A 19,302-nucleotide genomic window follows, 5' to 3' on the forward strand; every position below is an offset into this window, starting at 1 on the left:
TCGGGGTCTTCTTCTGGGTCCTCCTCCTCATCCTTGTTGGGCAACGGGGTCTCTCCCTGACCTTCGCCCGTCTCTCGTATGATCTGGGCCGTGCGGAAGATGTCGTCCGCAATCTCGCGGATCGGGTCATCCCCGGTGCGGATCCTAGCCGTGGCACGGGGCCCAGTCGGGGCTGGAGGTGGCGACGGCCTAGGGCGAATAATTCTCCTCGTCGCGCCACATGGTGCCGTATCATCCTCCTGCATAGGGGCCTTGCCCCTATCTAGGAACTCCCTTGTGTTGGCCATGGCCCTGTCAGCGTCGGCCATTGCGGCTGCGAGTCTCGCTTCTGCCGCGGACATCGGTGGTGGTGGTAGAGTAGTTTCCCGGAGATCTGAGTCGGGAGGTGACGGGAAATCTCTACGAGCTCGGGGACGAGAGGGGCCTGCCTCGTCGTCGTGCCTACCACGGCGCCCTATAACTGAGGTACGCGGTGGAGGGTCTTGTGGCAAGGCCACCTGGGGTTCGGGTGCATCGGCGAGTATCTCCGCGGGCAGAGGTGTCCCTACCTGCGCGTAGTCTCCTGGGAGAACATAGGGCCCTAGAGGGGCGCTGCCCCACAAGGTGAAGCAGGCCTGAAGCTCCGCTACGAAGCTAGGAAAGTCTCCCACTAGGTCGTGGTAATTCTCCCGTGGGAAGATATAGTAGGATGAAATCTGCTTAGCCCATCCCTGCCACTCGGAAGGTAGCAGCAGGATCAATCTCTGGATGCCGTCGTACCCTGACACACCGTACACACTCGCCTCGACCCAATGTCGATGAAAACCGGCGAGGAACTGCCCAAGGTTATCCCCGCGACATGGGGCATAAGTGCGGTAGGACCGCTCGATTTCCTCTGGACTAGCCCACGAGGGTAAAGGTCGTCGTCGTGTATAGATAGTTCTCGCCATCTAACGAAAGAAAAGAAAAATCTATCGTCAACTCACAGTAAAACGCGGCATGCAACTTAATTCGATAAGGTTCTAAACGTCTATACTGGGTCATCAAAATCGATTCGAAGATCATGACTCGTGAAATCTAGACATCACAATATTATCTAGCTTTCAGGCACTTGTCATAGGGGTGATCTAGTTCTCAAGCATAAAACCATAACTTTGCATTAAAGAGTCCAGACTTTGACAATCAAAAGGTTCTAGGGTTGTCATCTACTGATCTTAAAGCTTATCATGTGGTGATGATGTACCATTCTATGTTCCATCGCGAAGTGAGTATATATCTATCTTAAGAGTTCTAAGTTCTCGTGATTCAAACAACAATCATACTTATTCATGTTTCACGCATTTCAAGAAATCAACTAAAACTTGAAAGTACTTACCATAAACAAACGTCGGTTGAGCGTGTCGAGATGTAGTGCCAAGCTTTTGTCGACTAGTCTATGAGCATGTTGACTTACTTAATCTAGACTTGACTTAGAAAGAATGACTAGTGATCAGAGCAGAAAAAGGTTGCTCTGATACCACTTTCTTGTCATGGTCGCGCCCGCTAAGGATAGCGAGTTCGGGGAAATCGCGACAAGAGGGGAGGGGATTTAGGAGCGGGAATAGAAAGGGGCATATCTAACCTCTTGATGACTCAACATTATATAAGACAACAATTTAAGAACAACAGATATTGATGGAGGTCAAAGGGGAAACATAGTATTACCCAAACGGGTATTTGAGGACATTGTTGAATAGTACATAATGTTTTGATAAATGACTAGCGAAAATCAGTGTATGCAGCGGAATAACAACAACTCGGGCATATGTATGAAGACATACACCCTGCTCTGATATACTCGTCCTAGCTCGACAAAAGCTCCGCTTGCATACCACATTCCCGATCATCGCTCAACCTACACATTTAGAAATACATGCAGGGCTAAGTACGAAAGTACTTAGTGGACATATGCCGAAATATACATACATACATACATTTTATTGTCAAGCCTTTCAACAGTAGTAAGATACGAGGGTTTTCCCTTAAAGACTCGTATTTACCAAAATATCATTTACTTCATAAATAACCCGGGCAGGCATTTTAACATCATTAATCACCATATCAGTAACTCGTGCCGAGAGGTAGGCCTCCCTCCACGGACACTGTGATCGGCCAACCCGCTAGATGACTTACAATCACAAGGGTGTACACTAATTTCGAAGGGATTTGCGGTCCCATCCAGAATCCGAATTCGATTAGCATCAGATAGGTAATTAACAACAAAACATAAAGCATTTAGGCATTGACAATATCATTCAAAAATCTTAAGCATAAAAATTGTAACAATTCTATAATATGGTTTTAGTTTTCGTAAGAAAGCCTCACCTGGTAGTGGTGATTCACGTCTAAGCCTTAAACTCTTTGCGTTCAACCTTAATTGAAAAGAATAACGCAAGGTCTTAGACCGTGGAAAATCTAACATAAATGAGGATGCGTAATGTAATTATGCATGGCTCATATTCTGTTTATTAGACTAGGGTGATACTAAGGGAAATCTTATCTCTAGTCCTTGTTATTAAAGCAATTAAACCATCTCGGTTTTGTCTCGTGCGATCTAGTAATTACTATATTGATTCGCTCTCTTAAGGGTGTTCTAATTTGCTAATTTAATAATAAACTCCCTTCGTGAGTAAAGGGAAAGAAATGAAACTCAAAACACCCTAAGTTCTTTCTCTCTCTATCTCACGTCTGCTCTGCCTCATTGTTTTCTGCTCTGGAAAGTCAGCTCTGGTTGTTTGGTCAGCTCTGGCGATTTTGGCTCTGGAAAGTCAGCTCTGGCCTTTAGGTCAGCTCTGGCGATTTAGCTCTGGCGGTTGAAGTCAGCTCTGGATGTTCGGCTCTACTCTGGTCAGCTCTGCTCTGGCGTTTTCCAGCTCTGATCTGGAACTTCCAGCTCTGCTCTAGTGTTTCCAGTTCTGCTCTGGAATTTCCAGCTCTGTTCTGGAATTTCCAGCTCTGCTCTAGAATTTCCAGCTCTGCTCTGGAATTTCCAGCTGTGCTCTGGAACTTCCAGCTCTGCTCTGGTATTTTCTAGCTCTGCTCTGGCATTTCCAGCTCTGCTCTGGAACTTCCAACTCTGCTCTGGCATTTCCAGCTCTGCTCTAGAACTTCCAACTCTGCTCTGGCATTTCCAGCTCTGCTCTGGAACTTCCAACTCTGCTCTGGAACTTCCAACTCTGCTCTGGCATTTCCAGCTCTGCTCTGGAACTTCCAACTCTGCTCTGGCATTTCCAGTTCTGCTCTGGAACTTCCAACTCTGCTCTGGAACTTCCAGCTCTGCTCTGGCATTTTCTAGCTCTGCTGTGGCATTTTCCGGGCAGAACGACGAGGGTTTCCAGTTTCCAAAACCAGGGTTCTTCATCCTTTCTTGCCTCGATTCTTACTCGTACGTCGGCCCTAATCTATTCCTATGTGAGCATGCTGTGCTTGTTCAAGTTCATCTACTTTTAAAGCCTAAAGTTCTCGTTGTTTAATCAAAGTTTCAAGCCGTGGTTTTACCGGAAAAGTGACCTAACATGCTTCTAGTGTTCGTATTTTTCATGCCAAAAGAAGTAGTAATAGAGGTCGGGAGTTACCTTGTTGTTGCGCGCTTTGGTCGGACAAGCACGATGGTTCCTCGCTTCTTCGATCGTCGAGGTTCAAACTGAAATGGAAGCTATGTTCTTAGGCTTGAAAACAAATGGATGGGAACACGGCGAAGGGAGGAAAAAGGGCCGTGTCTTACCTTGGAAGTGCAGCAAGGGTCTTAGTCTTCTCTTCTCCGTGGAAGGCGTCGAGAGAGTGATGGAGCTCTTGCAACTTGCTGCTGGATTTCAGAGTGCCGAAGAAAGAGAAATGGTGGCACAAAGGGTTTGAAGGGGAGTTTAAATAGGGGAGCTCGGCTGGTGCACTTGAGTGCCTAAGGGGGAGGGCTTTGGCTGTTAGCCCTGCCATGCGTGGAGTAGGGAGAGCCTTTTCGGCTGCTCGCCCAATGGAGGAGCTGCTGCTGCCCTGGCGTGCTGAGCTCGGCAGCGTAGAGAGGTGGAGTGTGGCTCTTCGACTGCTGCCCAATGGGAGGAGCTGCAGCTGGTGTGGAAGTTGAGGGGGCGCTGCTGCTGTGTAGGGCTGCAAGGACAGCCTAGTCTACTCGGCTGTGGTTGGGCAGCGCTGGCGTGTGGGAGGGGCAAGGCCCTTTCGGCTGCCAGCCCAAGGCTGCTGCTGATCTGGCGTGAGGTGGAAGGCGGCCCTTCGGCTGCTCGCCCAATGGGGGCTGCTGCCGTGGCCGTTGCTCACCTCACCCTCCTTCTTTTCTTGTTTTATTCTAAGTGTAGCCGAGGTAGAGGTAGAGAGGTGTAGAGTGGTGTGATGTGACCTAAGTGAATGATCTAAAAAAAACCTCTCAGTGTTGGTTTCTCCGAATTAGAGAAACTGGTTTCGTTTTTGCTAAACGATAATGCTAAATTAAATCCGTAGATTTAATTCGTTCGTTATTCTAATACTTAAATTAAATCCGTAGATTTAATTATCCTCAAAGTCGGAATTAATTCACGACTTGGTAAATCATGCGAAGATAAACTCCAACTTGATAACACAACTTAGCTAAGTTGGTTATAACTCGGATTAATAATCATTCATCAACTCAAAGATTCTCATTGCGGTCTTAAACGCGCGAAAATAAATAAAGCATACTGTTAGCTAAGTAACTCTGTCACCGAGATTCATAAATTCAGAAACATAATAGAAAACATAAAACTTCAATTACTGGCAGATAGGTAAATAAACACACAATACTGTAATTAAAATACTGATAAAAGAGCGGGTTACTACATTACTATAATGAATGGCATTTTTTTTTCATTCTGTATATTATTATTGGAACTGTCTGATAAAAACCAAACAACTTTTACATAGATTTGTCATATTGTCAGTACCTTAATATTGATATCTATGAAGTAGTATATCAATGTCGTGACTGCAAGTATTTGATTAATGTTCTTTAATTAAATTAAACAGTATATTCGCACCAGTTTGTAGTAGAAATATAAATTTTTCTTTACTTTGTGAATAGCATAATAAATTTTGAATATATAAATAATAATTTGTTATTTTGGGGCTATCACAAGTATTTGCAAACGTAAGTTCATTCAAAAACTTTAACATGCTCATTAACAAATAAAGTTTTTAAAGTAAAGATATAATGTTCAAATCAAGTTCAAAATAAATAATGTTCATAACAATTTTGTTCAGAACAAAGTCATGTTCATGTATATGTTCGTTAAAATTATGTTCATAATAGAATCATGTTCATAACAATTTTGTTCAGAACATGGTCATGTTCATGTATATGTTCGTTAAAGTTAAGTTCATAACAGAATCATGTTCATAACAATTTTGTTCAGAACAGAGTCATGTTCATAACTGAATGAGAATTGAGTGATATACGAAATTGAATGATTTACGGGATTTACATATTTACCATCTTTGGATTAAATAAATAATAAATAAAATGATATTCTGGTGAAATCTGGTTCGTTGATTAGGGTGAGATGAATGGCCTTGATTTGATCTGTATTCTTTATCTAAGTGAGTGGTCTCCATTAAATGTGAGCGACCATGTTTGATTATATATAAACTAGATAGAATAAGATAAGATATCATATTTTATAGGGGTAATTGCCTGTAAATCCATAACGTTTACTCGGAATTGGTTTTTGCTCCCATTTTCGAAGGTGTGGCCCCTAAATACATAACCTTTTATTTTGTCTCGTTTTTCTCCTGTCACCGATTTTTTCTTACGCCGGCGCCGGAAATTACACCGTGGCAGCCGGAATTGACAAGATGGCAGCCGGAAATTGACACATGGACATATTATTAACATGTGGAATAAAATTTAAAAAAAAAACAAAATTCTCCCAACTCCATCATCTTCTTCCCCTTCCTCCCCTCCCCCCACCCTCTGCCAGCCCCTCTACCGCCTGCGACGGCGCCCGCGACCCCCCTCCTCACCTCAGCTCAGCGGCGACGTGGTGGCTATTTCGCTGGAGGGGAGCCAAGGCAAACGCGCGGCGGCGGCGGCGAACCTAGGCGTCAACCTCACCAAGTTTCGTCAGCCCTTCCCACCACCACCACCAAATTCCGTCAGCCCTTCCCACCATCAAATCCGTCATTTTCGCCCCATTTCCGAGGAAGAGAGTGAAGGAATATTAAACTGAATTAATACTCGATTTACCCGAAGATCGTTTCTTGAATTATTATTAATTTATCATACAACGATTAATCCTAACATGCTCCTATGAATTTAATTGTTGTACGTTGGAATTAGAAAATACCTGAAGAATTCCTAAGAATTCGTCAATCTGTCGCTGAACAGGTCAGCCAACTTCAACTCTCCGTTTGAGCCCTCAAACGACCTCCAATCGTATTTTGTCCAGAAATACGACTTCTTCGTCTTCGAAAGAGCTTTCCGTGGCCGCCTGTTTCACCTCAATCGGAGTTCTGTAGAGGAAGTTATGGCTGTTCTTCGGAGACTGCCAGAACTTGATTTCCTGCGAAAATCTGACTCCAGCTCAGATCTTCTGAACTGTATCCCGCTCAGCTTTCACCGTTGGATGGACAACGAACTGTGAAAGTCCCACGAGAGAAAAATCTCACGTTTCCTGCGCCCCACAGCTCTCCAAAAACCCTAATATTTTATCAGTGTGTTTTCCTGAGAGCTGACAGCTGTATTTATAATAAAAATAAATACGTAGGAGGAGCAGAAAAGGTGTAGTAGGCGTGTTCTCTCCTTTCCTGGGCTAGGAGACTTTGGGCCAGTTCAGGGACCAGATACAAGGAATAAAGATGGGCATCAAATAAATTAATTTATCTATGGTCAGCCCAGACCATAATTAATTTATAAATATCAGTTCATTCCACTAGAGAACCAATATTGACTTACCCCTTTATTGCCGGTGATGAGTCGGGGCTTGTATTTAGACTTATTAAATCCTCGTATTTAAAATCTCCGACATCCATTGATTAATTATAGCTCTGACAGCCTTAATTAATTAATCTCTTTTGTAATCCTTAAGCAGTACCACTCAAACCTTATTATTGCGCCTGAACTTAATCAACCTGCAGGGTTTAGCGCAATAAACATTATTGAGCTCCTTAAGGGGATGTCATTATCCTATATCGGATACGAGTACTAATACAGATAATCAGATATCATATATTAATCGCTATCACCCAAGATACAGAGTACTCAAGTTACTATATAACTCTCGCTCATAGTAAGTCAAAGTGATAAACGAATCAACATATATATCTGAAATCTTATTAGTATTAAGATCTTATAAGTCACCGAGATCTCTAATTCTTCACTTAAGTCAGATAGAAGAATATATCTCACTGTGGTCCTATCAATACGTAATGACGTACCAGTATAGATAAGTAGTCAAGACAAACTACTTCCATCTATACCGCAGCCTAAACCAATAACTTGTCCTAGAGTTATTTCGGCTGTGATTATATTATATCTCTTAAGGTTATTCTAATTATATGGTCTTCTGTGATCTACAACACACCATATAATCTACTTATATAGAGATAAAGAACATACATATGCAATCATGAACACAATCAGATAGGAGATTAGATAGTGAACTTAGGAAACATTGTATACAAGCATAAAACGTTCTAGCTTTCAGTATACAAATCCAACAATCTCCCACTTATACTAAAGCAAACTTTTAGTATACAATGCGTCTATTTACCAATCACCTAACACTTCTCCCACTTATACTTAAAGTTTCCTAAGTGGGTGGCATCAATCGCATTCCCATCTTTCAATGACCATTTGCGATAAGCCTTTTGTGAAAAGATTAGTAGGTTTCTCCAATATGTGAGAATTTATTCTATGAGCACAAAAACCTCGATTTACGAATAATCGTATAACTTGGTACTGCTCCATGTGTTTGTCCTCTTGTGGTTCTTGGATTCCTTACAGTTTGCAACTGCACTTGAGGTATCACGAAGGTGATGCTCTCACGCAAACTAGGAATTACCCTTAGATCCTGGAGGTAGTGGTCAAACCAAAAGGTTTTACCTCCCTAGGAAAACACATAGCTCGAGGTAATTATTCTTTGTTTCGGTCAGCCTGGAAATCCAAAATCGTATAATCCAAAAAGGAACTAAACTGTCTAACTGGTAAACTATCCTTATTCTCTAATCATGAACTTGAGAATATAATTTACCACAGTTTAGTGTTCTTAACTAGGACTATACTGATATCTTACAACCATGCTAATTGCATAGCAAATATAAGATCTCGTACATAGTAATCCATACATGAAGCTATCTACTGCGGAAACGTAGAATACTGCCTTCATTTCCTTAACCTCAACAGGCATCTTAAGACATAGTCTTTAGATAAAGGAACGCCATATCTAAAAGGTAGCAATCCTTTCTTAGCGGTATTCATACTAAAACGAACATTCACAGTATCAATGTAAGACACTCGAGATAAGCCCAACATCCTTTTCTAGTGATCCCTTACAACTTTGATCACAAAGATGTATACTGTACCTCCTTAGTCTTTCATCTGAGACTGTTCGGATAACCATTACTTTATGTCTTGATAATAGCTCCATATTGTCTCCAATTAGGAGGATATTATCTACATAAAATGCAAGATAAACCACATCACCGATGACACGAGATGCTTCTCTCCCTCCTAATGTAACCTTCAGGTTGTTTCACATGGCTGTCCTTACCTTTTTCAAGGTAATATATATGACATCCATTTGCCAGACCTTGATGGTTTAACTGAGCTGCTATGGGTAAAATGATCCGAATGTTCTGATCATGGCACTGGCGAAAATATCATCATAACCTATACCCTTACACTGGGCATAACCTTTCGCCACCAGTCTAGCTTCGAAAGCTACGACCTTGCTCATTCGGGCCTGTCATTATCTTGTATACTCACTTACAACCTAAGGCTTTATTGCCTCCTGGTAGCAAGATTTTCTAGTATACATCCATATTCTTAATGGATTGCTCCATTGAGGCGTGCCAGAAATCTACATTCTTGTCTTCCACTAATTCCAAGTAGATATCTGGGTCGATTCTCTTATATTCACTACCGGGGACTGAATCCAAAGATTCTCCCAAGAACATAAATCGATCGGGTTGTCCCACAACCCTCCCACTACAATGGATCTGTGGTAGCACATGTGTGTCAACAGTGCGTGCAGTGTCTTGTGGTACAAAAACTCTTGCATTCTTAGCTTGGGTGATGGAATCGCCTGTCTAATGTCTTCAATTTCTTGAAGCACACTATCTGACTTGGATTAGTGATTACTCCCATAGTCCACTTCTAAGAATCGTGTGTCATTGCTAATAACCACCTTCTGATTCTTTAGGACTAATTGCAAAGATGCATAACTCATCATCGGACATATTTTTCCAAAAGTTACCTATTTCTTCTCTCCACCACACCATCTTATATAGGGATTACACGGTGTAGTAAACTGGGTTGGAATCCCAAACACTGACAATGAAACAGAAAAGATCATTCCTAACACATTATTGACCCTTTATCCCCTTTGCCATGAATGACCTGGTCTCCATCTTTTCCTCTATACAGGATTCGCAGGTTCCAATGGTACAACCTGGATTGAATCCAATTAATGTACTTATTTAGACACGAGCCTTTGGATCCTGTTAAGATAGATGTGACCTATTTCTAGGGTATCAATATATGTGTAAGATCCTCATGAGAGATTAGCCTTAACTTTTCTCTTTCTTTTGTTCGATGATGTAAATGCAATATAAAGGTATTTTGTAGACAAGTTATAGTATGAAGAGAGATGTTCAAAATACCAGAATAGGCAACTTTGTCATTTCTTATGATAGAAACACCACTATCAAAAATGACATAAGATCCATCTATTCAAAATTTTGGAACATGATAAGGAACTCTCAAAAACTAAACTATGTCTTTAGAACTTAAAGACAAGTCTCCAAATGCAACAACTGCGACTCTAGTCACGTTGCCAACGAAGACAATCATCTCATCACTTCTCAGCTTCCTTGTCAGCCTAAAAGCCATGCAAGGTGCAACAATCATTATCAGTTTCTCTCGTTATCCACTACTCACAACTGAGTAGAAAACGAGCTGACATGTCTCAGTTACTATAGCAAGTGAACTACCTTAACCCTTTGCCTTGAGTATTAAAAGAAGAAATCTCCAATACTCAATCTTATCACACCACTACTCCCACTATTTCCCTTGTCTTTCTTGCCCCTTGGACTCTTCTTCTTCCCGTCTTTTGACGAAGAAGATGGCCATCCTTTGGCAATAACAAGTGTTTGCACATCTTTTTTCCACAACTTCCTTAGCTGTAACTAGAGCATTCAACAACTCTAAAAGAGTGTTATCTTTCTTGCTCATAACAGCGTTGAGGCGGAAGTTCTTAATTAAAAGACTTGGGAAGAAAGTTCAGGATAATATCGACTTTTGCCTCACCGTCGATACTCCCACTGAGCAAGTCAAGGCCGTCAAAAATTTGCATGACATGCTCGTGCACTGAGCTGTGCTTACTCATAAAATTAACAAGATTACTCTCATCAAATTTAAATGAGCAGCTCAGTCCGACTCTCCGAACACTTTCTTAAGATTCGGCATGATGCTGACAGCATTATCCATGCCCTGATGTTGGAGCTACAAGGTTTGTGACATTATACTCATAATATAGCATATAGCCACATTATTCGTCTTATGCCACCTTTTATGTAATTCCTTTTTCTCATCAGTTGACTCATTGTTCGGACCATAAGAACGTGGAGTAGTAGGCAACACAAAAATTGTGTTTAGTTTGTGATAAAGATAAAAAACCAAAACTGCGTTTCCATTTTATATATGTGGACCGGTTAAAAGACTTTGTGCAAGAATAAATAAACAAGAGACATAGACATATCTGAAAGTAACGAACATAAAGCACATAATTCGTAACAATAATATTGTAACCTTTTGATAAAACAATATTAATGAAACCTCCAACCGCTCAAAGAATCCCATGTGCAAGCCACGTGGGGTGGACGTTTACACACGAACTCCTCAACCAGACTATTCACCTAGTCATTTAATTTCCATGTCAACTTAACCTTTTGACAAAAGAAATTAATAGTAGGCACCTTGACTAGACCATATCATCATCAAGAAGGGACTCCGTGGGGGAGTTGTACATTGTACTTGATATGATATCTAAGCAATGACCACATTTTAACCTTGAAAATTAAATTCTCGAAATTAACATACTCACTAGGACCATGCCGCTTTCAATTTAATTTTCTTGGTTATCTTATTTAATTCCATTCTCCAAAGTACTTGTGAAAATTACACAAGTAAGCCACGTGGGGTGGACGTTTACTGCATAACTCCCACTACTTTAATGGTTTAAATATTTTTATAGAAACCTCTTCTGACAAACTTATGAGAAACAAATATGAAGTAAGCCACGTGGGGTGGACGTTTACTCACATTGTCAATCACTTTGTCTAGAGGCCGCATGTGGACGTCTACATAATTTTAAGAATAAAATTAATTAGAAATAACCACAATTTAACTTTGAAATTAAATTCTCGAATTTTGACATACTCACTCGGACCATGCCGCATTCAATTTAATTTCTTAGTTATCTTATTTAAATCCATCATCTAAAGTACTCGTGAAAAATTATACTAGTAAGCCACGTGGGGTGGACGTTTACTGCATAACTCCCACTACTTTAATGGATTTAAATATTTTTATAGAAATCTCATCTGACAAACTTATGAAAGAACAAACATGAAGTAAGCCACGTGAGGTGGACGTTTACTCACATTGTCAATCATTTTGTCTAGAGACCGCATGTGGAAAACTAAATAATTTTTAATCATCTATAAAATTATCAATACAGCTTAGTCCTTTTTTCTTTCAAAAGGTTTGATCATGCTCAACACATAATCCTAAACATGCTCATCTAGAACGCAACATGTAAAACATGCTCGCAGAATTCTAAAACATGCTTAAGAAAACGATAAACCTAGCATGCTTGTCTAAGCACAGTTAATAAACACATATTAACAAGCAAAGACAAAAACAGTATGCATAGAGCATAAAGGATTAACACCACGACATGCAAAGAACAGAATTAAAAAACAATAAAGTTCTTCGTGACCCATTCGTGGAACCCCATATTTCTAATCTATTACAAAGAACAGAAAAGAAATAAAAAATAAAACTAAAAAACGTAAACTCGGCCCGAAACGTTCATCCGGCCCGTCTTTGAAAAAACTAAGGTTTGGGCCCCCTAGGGTTTGAAAATTCGGCCACCTAGGGTTTGAAAAACCCTAAGCGCCGCCGCCTCTCTTGGCAGCCTGCCCTCCGCCGCACAGCCGCCCCCCAACGCTGCAGCAGCCCGCCGGCAGCGTACGGCGCTTCCAGCAGCAGCCCTCGGCGGCCGCCTCCTGTGCGAGCAGCAGCTGCCCGGCGCGGCAGCCCTCGCCTGGCTCGGCCTCGGCGTCTCCAGCAACAGCAACAGACAGCGACAGCAGCGCGGCAGCGGCTCCAGCGTGCGGCAACTGCAGCGGCAGCGCGCCGCCCGCCGGGCGCGTAGCGCGCAGGCGCAGCCCCGGGCGCGCACTGCCCCTGCCCGCTGCTTCCCGTCGCTCGCCTCGCCACCTTCCGCCTCGCCTCGCCCAGGTAGTCTCGGTGACAGCAGCACCCGGCAGCACGGCAACCTGACCAAGCGCGCGCGGCACACGGCGCGCAAGCGCTCGTGCGCGCACTGCCCTCGGCGCCGGCAGCCCGTGCCGCACCGTACCCGTCGTGTCCTCCTTACACCGTTCTTCGTTGTTGATTCGTCGTCGTGCTCGTCTCGTTCCTCAGTTTTACAGATTACAAAGGAAAAACAAATACAATTTGAAAAAACTAATCTAACCACGGATTTTCTCGCGGTGAAAAACGATTACAACGTCAAACAACGTATCCCACGAATCAACAGACCATGAAGAACAACAGCAGTAAAAACAACGCACATTATTAATCGTACATAAATTAATAATAGAGCCAAGAAAATAATCCTGGGCTCTGATACCAATTGAAGGAATATTAAACTGAATTAATACTCGATTTACCCGAAGATCGTTTCTTGGATTATTATTAATTTATCATACAACGATTAATCCTAACATGCTCCTATGAATTTAATTGTTGTACGTTGGAGTTAGAAAATACCTGAAGAATTCCTAAGAATTCGTCAATCTGTCGCTGAACAGGTCAGCCAACTTCAACTCTCCGTTTAACCCCTCAAACGACCTCCAATCGTATTTTATCCAGAAATACGACTTCTTCGTCTTCGAAAGAGATTTCCGTGGCCGCCTGTTTCACCTCAATCGGAGTTCTGTAGAGGAAGTTATGGCTGTTCTTCGGAGACTGCCAGAACTAGATTTCCTGCGAAAATCAGACTCCAGCTCAGATCTTCTGAACTGTATCCCGCTCAGCTTTCACCGTTGGATGGACAACGAACTGTGAAAGTCCCACGAGAGAAAAGTCTCCTCACGTTTCCTGCGCCCCACAGCTCTCCAAAAACCCTAATATTTTATCAGTGTGTTTTCCTGAGAGCTGACAGTTGTATTTATAATAAAAATAAATACGTAGGAGGAGCAGAAAAGGTGTAGTAGGCGTGTTCTCTCCTTTCCTGGGCTAGGAGACTTTGGGCCAGTTCAGGGACCAGATACAAGGAATAAAGATGGGCCTCAAATAAATTAATTTATCTATGGTCAGCCCAGACCATAATTAATTTATAAATATCAGTTCATTCCACTAGAGAACCAATATTGACTTACCCCTTTATTGCCGGTGATGAGTCGGGGCTTGTATTTAGACTTATTAAATCCTCGTATTTAAAATCTCCGACATCCATTAATTAATTATAGCTCTGACAGCCTTAATTAATTAATCTCTTTTGTAATCCTTAAGCAGTACCACTCAAACCTTATTATTGCACCTGAACTTAATCAACCTGCAGGGTTTAGCGCAATAAACATTATTGAGCTCCTTAAGGGGATGTCATTATCCTATATCGGATACGAGTACTAATACAGATAATCAGATATCATATATTAATCGCTATCACCCAAGATACAGAGTACTCAAGTTACTATATAACTCTCGCTCATAGTAAGTCAAAGTGATAAACGAATCAACATATATATCTGAAATCTTATTAGTATTAAGATCTTATAAGTCACCGAGATCTCTAATTCTTCACTTAAGTCAGATAGAAGAATATATCTCACTGTGGTCCTATCAATACGTAATGACGTACCAGTATAGTTAAGTAGTCAAGACAAACTACTTCCATCTATACCGCAGCCTAAACCAATAACTTGTCCTAGAGTTATTTCGGCTGTGATTATATTATATCTCTTAAGGTTATTCCAATTATATGGTCTTCTGTGATCTACAACACACCATATAATCTACTTATATAGAGATAAAGAACATACATATGCAATCATGAACACAATCAGATAGGAGATTAGATAGTGAACTTAGGAAACATTGTATACAAGCATAAAACGTTTTAGCTTTCAGTATACAAATCCAACAGAGAGCTTCACCCAATTCCGCTTCCGCCATTTCCTTCCAGACCTTGAATCTTCCCCAAATCTAAACCCTTAAATCCGAAGCCCTAAATCCCCAAATTCGGTCTCCACCCTCGTCTCACACACCCCTCATTCTCGGGTAACGTCTTCCGCCACCGCTGGAGTTCCGGTGGGGAACAGCCGCCTCCCTCTCTACTGATTTTCACAAATTGACAGCGAAGTATCCTTCGCCTATGAACGACCCTTTCGCCTGCTATGCTACTAAAAAATATCGTTCGTGAACGGAGCTCGCGAGAGAGGTGAACGGACGAAAGGGGTGGCGTCCTCGGCCGGGCACATCTTCGTCGGCGTGTGGTGGAAGCGGCAGGTGGGGGGGAAGGAGAAAGGGGGAAGAAGACGATGGGGTGGGGGGGATTTTGTTTTTATTTATTTATTTTATTTTTTTATTCCACATGTTAATAATATGTCCATGTGTCAATTTCCGGCTGCCACCTTGTCAATTCCGGCTGCCACGGTGTAATTTCCGGCGCCGGCGTAAGAAAAAACCGGTGATAGGAGAAAAACGAGACAAAATAAAAGGTTATGTATTTAGGGGCCACACCTTCGAAAATGGGAGCAAAAACCAATTCCGAGTAAACGTTATGAATTTACAGGCAATTACCCCTATTTTATATAATTCATATTAGGTAGTTGTTAGTATTTTTGATTATTATATTTTATATTTTATATTATGGTTGACGCAATAAACTAACCAATATTATATAAAAAAAAATCTTTTTTATAGATAGACTACTATGGCTTAATTTATTTTGTATGTGCATACAATATAGCGAAATAATACCTTCTGACGTACATATTTATGAACATGATACTTTATACAAACATATATATGAAAATAAGTTTTACTACGAACTATATATATGAACCTTTTTTGTTCTGTGAACATTGTAATGAACATGATAAGTTTTCAAAATATTACGTGTAAAATTTTATATTCTGTGTGACTCAATAAAATAAGCAATATTTAAAGTGAATTTTTTTTGTAGTGAAACCACATATCTTAATTTATTTTGTATGGGCACTAAATATACCGAAATGATACCTTCATACGTACCTATTTGTGAACGTTATTCTTGAAACGAACATAAATATGAACATATGTTTTAGAACTAAAAAATACATAAATTCTACAAATGAACATTAAATAAAAAAATTGAAGCAGCGCATCTTTTATGGGACCAACCTTACCAAAAACCAATATAAACTAATACCGAACTAAATTCATTATTATTAATATCATATTATTGCATTAGGCAATAATTATATTAACCAGAACAACATCAGAATGAGCAACAATATCAAAATCAATTTGAGGTTTCTGTTTTGTTTCTTCAAATACTTGATTTCTGCAGATGATACTTCATTCTCTCGAACAAGATCATCGATTCTATTTTTAAAATTTCCGTTTTATGCCTCCAATCCATCTCGCTCATTTCGTATCCGTTGGTAAAAACGTTTCTGATATGGTGTAATGTCTGGATCTAGCCATTCAAAAAACTTGCAATTATCATCCTATCAAAACAACAAAATAATAGTTATAATTGGGCTGAGTTGATTTGTTAATGAATGAGTAAAAAGATTAGTACATACCGTTCTTGATCTACAACAGTAATATCTTCGATATGGATTGTCGAATGACTTAGAAGTCTTGATGTCAGCTCTACATTCATGGTAACAAAACGTATGATGATGGCCACTAGTCATATTATTTTGAGGGCATAAATCTGAGAACAATATAAGTATTTTGTGCATTGCGTTGTATATCAACATTTTGCATTTATTTCGTCGTAATCGTATTAGTTTTAGCATGTTACTTAATGATAATTTGTATGAAGTTACGAATTTATGCTTTGAACTGCAATATTTGTTCAAAATCATTTATTTGTTCAAATCATTTAAGTATTATATAATTTCATTGCAATTTTTTTGAACTTAACATGTCCATTGAATGTAATAAAAGAACATGTACATAATATATATTACCAAAAACATTTATTGCCAATATAGATCTAATCAGTTAATATATAAAGTTTGAATGTGTTTATTAAATTTGTTCATTGAGAATAATATGAACATTATATGTTCATCGAACATGTTTTGTTCGATGAACTTACATCTTGAACATGTATGTAATGTACAATTAAATCGATAGACCTTCATATTGTTCCAAAATATTAAATGAACACGCCTTCTGAACTTATCTGAACGAAACTAGTCAAAGAGGTTTACGGAGTTGTATACAATCGTAACTACCCTATCAGAATTCTGGAGTTTCTAAAATTAAATAAGATTTGATTGATGTTAATTATGGGATTATACAGTTATGAAAATTATGGAATTACAATTACATCCTTTCGGCCCAAATAATATTGAATGTAAATGGATTAATCAAATCCATCCGATCGAGTTAGATCAAGGGCCATTATTTGGTCTCCATTCTTTGTTTATTTGATGGTCTCCATAGAACTCTATCCTATTTATATATATATATATAGGGTTGCATTCAATGACAACCACTCCCTTAGATAAAGAATGAAGACCAAATCAGGGCCATTCATCGAAAGTAAATCAACGAGCAGGATTAAATCATGTATTTGATTTTTAAGCAATTAAATATTGTTGATTAAACATTCTTTTCGTGCAAAAGGTCAAATGAGTAAATTACAATTTCATTGAATTGCTACTGTTTAGCATATCCCACAAATTCCTCAATTCCCATTCTTGGGACTGATCTATTTCGATAGAATGGAGAAAAATTCTAGGTTTTTAACAAAAATTTTCATCAGCGATTCAATTTACGAAAATATTGCTGAAATTGCTAATTGTCGTTCTAGCAAAACGCCGCCGCCGAGGGATTTTTTCTTGGTTTCAATATCGCGATTGTCGAAGTCCGTAGAAGACGACGAATTGGATTGCATCTGAATTTATCTCTGCCGGCGACGAACACCCATCTTATATGGTAAAGCTCATTTCGTATAATACATGAAGATCCACCCCCTTTCGTTTAATACATAAAGAACCCATTTTTCGGGGTTCAATATCGAGGTTGTCGAAACCAGCAAAAGTCGACGAATTGTAACCCTGCTCAATTTATCTTCGCTTTCAATATGCACCAACCTTGTATGGTTACGCTCCTTGCGTTTGTTAAATGAATATCATTTTTTCGTAGTTTACATTATCTAATATATTTTGTGAACTGATGAACTGCAGTAAATTGATGAACGGATGAACTGATGAACTGCAGTAATATATTTTGTGAACTGATGAACTGCAGTAATTAATATATTTTGGTTGTTAAATGGAATTTGATGAACGGATGAATCTATTTATTAGGCTATTAATCAGATGTAGTGATAATTGTCTGTTTACCTACTTTTTAAAAAAAGTATCGCTCTTATGGTTATGATGAAAATGTTTTAATGTTATTTTTCTGAATCCATGTTTTTTTTATAGCTATGGATTCACTGCGTCGAACTGATATTGTGGTACCAGGTAAATTCCAATGACATATCTATCTTTTTCGTGGAATATAATTTTTGGAAAATTAATATTTTTTTTCAATGTAACAACCAAAAACCTCAAAAAAACAATTCTACTTGTGTTCATCATTAAAGTTCAAAAAGTATCATGTAAATTGTGATTAACTGTATTAATTTGTTCAAATGATATAATGGTTATGTTACTAGTGCATACCATTTGTTCAAATGATATAACGGTTATGTTCAAATATATTTATGCATACCATTTGTTCAAATGATATAATGGTTATGTTCAAATATATTTATGCATACCATGTTGTGTTCATAGTGCAACATGTTATTCTATTCATTATGTTAAACATTATGCCTGATGCTGACTTATGCAATCTGCCAGAGGATGGACTTGATATTGTTGATTCTTACCTCAACGATGTAATTTCTACAGGATGCACTTTTTAGATTGTGGCCAAGCATGTATTAACTTTGTGATTATATCTAAGAAAACGTAAAATGTATGTGGTATAGGAAGATGATATATTTCAGTTATCGAATGACTGCAATGTTGAAGAAAAAGAGGTGGCTAATTTGTTCTTCAATATACATATTGAATATTTTCCCATATTGAGCAATCATGTTTGTAACTTTGAGCAGAACGTTCAAGTTGAAAATGTTAAAGAACAAGCAAATGAACTCGACCATGTCGTCGTAGATTCCATGATGCAGGGTGATGCTACGATTACGTCTGCTAATGTGTGGTGTGCTGAGGAGAAAGAACCTGTTAGTTTGGTGATCATTTCAGATACTCACTATTCTCGCATTGTTATATATATTTCAATTTTATTCTAAATATTTTATGTTCGTCATCTAGATAGGATGTTCAACAAAATTTATCAAACGAACCAGCCATTGAACGCGACGACGTAGTTCAGTGTTCAGTTGTGCAGAAGGGCAAGGATAAGGTTCGTATTCGTTTCCTTTTAATGTATTTTTTGTATCCTTCTGTTAAAAGCTATATTGTTCTAATACAAATATAATTGAATCAGGTTATAGTAAGGGAAATCAGTAAAAGGAACTAGGCCGATACGAAAATCACAAAAGGGTAAATATCTGGCATCGTTGTTTTGTATATATA

At 39.4% G+C, this 19,302-nt stretch overlaps 1 long non-coding RNA gene across 1 annotated transcript; it reads left to right on the plus strand.

Annotated features, from left to right (window-relative positions):
- Positions 1-17,456: 17,456 nt before the first annotated feature.
- LOC131002322 (uncharacterized) lies at positions 17,457-18,981 on the plus strand. Its single transcript, XR_009094261.1, has 3 exons — positions 17,457-17,650; positions 18,145-18,183; positions 18,822-18,981. It is a non-coding gene; the product is annotated as an uncharacterized LOC131002322 (long non-coding RNA).
- The last annotated feature ends 321 nt before the right edge of the window (positions 18,982-19,302 follow it).

The sequence above is a fragment of the Salvia miltiorrhiza genome, unplaced genomic scaffold (genome assembly GCF_028751815.1).
Source record: "Salvia miltiorrhiza cultivar Shanhuang (shh) unplaced genomic scaffold, IMPLAD_Smil_shh fragScaff_scaffold_107_1, whole genome shotgun sequence".
Classification (NCBI taxonomy): Eukaryota; Viridiplantae; Streptophyta; class Magnoliopsida; order Lamiales; family Lamiaceae; genus Salvia; species Salvia miltiorrhiza.